We start from the raw sequence: 2,516 nt of genomic DNA, 5'->3' as shown, positions 1-2,516 counted from the left end.
TTTATGGACATAAAAGTGATTTGATAGGAGGCATTTAACTTTGCCCAAGTAACACTTTCAGCTAAGACTACACAGATATGCTCTTCAGAACATTTGCAAAGAAAAGCTGAAAAAGGGCTGCAATGTCAGAAATGTAAGCAAAAATTTTCAGTGTAGTTTAAAATGTTTTTACTTGAAAAGCCATACAGTAAGTCATAACTTTTTGCCTTTTCTGACTGTCCTCAGATCCATCTTCTGAAAGATTCTTTCAAGTGAAGTTATGTCTTTGGAACTTTAAGGCTTTGAAACTTTAAATGCTTTCTAAATTCCTAGGTTTTTTTCCTGAAAACAAGACAAATTTGAACTTCACAGGCTAAATACTAATAGAAGATTGTACAAAAATAAGGTATTTATATCAGAACAAGAAAGACAATGCTGTTGTGACTTACTGTTCAGCCCTTGATAAAAACCCCATGAATCAACTGTAAAGAATCCAGTTCTACTTGCAGACTTCTTATAGATTTACATCCTTGCCCTGTGCCTCCAGGGCATATGACACTAAGTTATAGTGAGAACCACTTGCCTTGAAGTCCAGAGTTTTTAAATACAAAGAGGAAAGTATGGCATTATGAAAAATGACCATCGGGAGGGCATAACTGGCTGTATGGTGCTTGGGTGAGCTGTAACACTGTGAAATTGCCACCCCATCATCACTGCACTTTTAGTCTAGAATGCCATTTTAATGAGTAAGAGCAGCACCCTTCAAGCATTAACATCTTTGCATGGACACTTCCTGGTTTGCCACAAGAAGGAAGGGCACGTAAACACAAGCTTGAGTTTTGCAGCTTATCAGAAACACAAACAGCAAATATCAAAAAAAGACAGTTCCTGAAGAAGATTTAAGTCTCCTCAGTATTGAATTCAGACCAAGGAGGCCAGGGAGCAGGGGACAGCAAGGAAACCTGAATGACATCCAAGAAAATCACACCTCCTCTATCTACAGACTTCCAAGAAATAATTTACTTACCCCTGAGTTCACCTGCCTCTGGCATCAGTCGTAATCTGAATCACACTTCTGCCACACTATCTGTTCTTTTGTGGACAATTTAGTTTCCTAGGGGCTGGGATTACAGCTCTGGAGCTGTCTACTGTGACCCTTGTGTGCACTGCCAGGGTGCAGGGGCAGTGAGGGGCCAGCAGGACAGAAACTCCAGGAGCAGCAGCTCCTCTTGACTGACCTGCCCAGCCCTGATATGGTACAGGTGCTGCCATGTGTGACAGCAACTCAGCCGTGGTGAGTAAATGCACCAGTGGATAACAGCAGGCAGTAATTACTGCACTTAATCTTATCAATGTAATGGATTCTAAAGTTTGAATATCAAGATGCTATCACTGATGCATGGAGTCATTCATGGCTCATAAAATTATTACACTTGATGCTGAAAGTACTGCATCCCACACACACATTATTAGAGGAGTGAGATCATTAGTCACGATTTATTACACATGAACTACAGCGCTCCTAAATCCAGCTACTACTAGCGATTCCACAATTACAGGAATCAGTATTAAGCCATTTGCATTTAGGAGGTTGTTGTGAGTTATTTCAAGTTTATGAAGGGTGGAGAATAGTTTCAAAGCAATTCATAAAGCTTTTTAAGAGAGAATTATGCAGAGGGACACTGCCTTACTTGCTCAGCTAAACCTCTGTCACAGGCCCCTCCCATTATACTAAATTACCATTTTGCTATTAACTGTTGCCATTAGAGTGGGTCCAAACTACTATCAAGTAAATAATGCTTTAAACTGGGGAGAGAATATAAGCACCAGAATACTGCACCATTATCTCTTCTGTATAGCCACTCCAGCACTGCCATGGCTGGGTCCAGGCTGTGAGGCAGAAGACTCAGCATGAGAGAAAGAATCAAATGTTACAGGGTAGGGCTCAGAGCCTAAACAAAGTTTAAACTGAGGCAGATCAGTTCCCTTTTTAAAAATTACCTGATTCTGACACAGACCAAAATTAAACACCATGTGTTCTCAATTATTAAATGCTTTCAATATTTCTACATTCTCAAATTGTGAATTCATGCTAATAAGAAACAGAATTCAGTATTCTTCTGGAGCACATTTGTCATACAACCAGAATAGCTGTACCATGCATGTTCCTTCCAGTATGGTTAACCTTTATACAAACCTATTTTCAACCAACAGAGGTCGTTCCTAAAGCTCTACAACCAACCAGAGAAATAACACCTCTTAATACAACACCAAGTAGCATGTTACATTACTAAGGTGTTACTTAAAAAGCATTCTTCTGCCATAAACCTCCATTTCCCTATTGTTTTCCAGAATTATAATGCAGTCTTCATTAAAAAAAAAAAACAGAACCTCAGGAATCTTTCTTTCACACATTCTTCCAATTCACCTTGTGAGAAGTCAAAATGCTTTTTGATTCACTAATAACCTCTGTGGTGACAGTGCACTGTTTAGCAGTTATGAAGGGTTTATTGCATGGTTAATAAATAGACTATAAA

This window comes from Passer domesticus, chromosome 10 (assembly GCF_036417665.1).
Source record: "Passer domesticus isolate bPasDom1 chromosome 10, bPasDom1.hap1, whole genome shotgun sequence".
Lineage (NCBI taxonomy): Eukaryota > Metazoa > Chordata > Aves > Passeriformes > Passeridae > Passer > Passer domesticus.
This window is presented reverse-complemented; position numbering follows the sequence as displayed.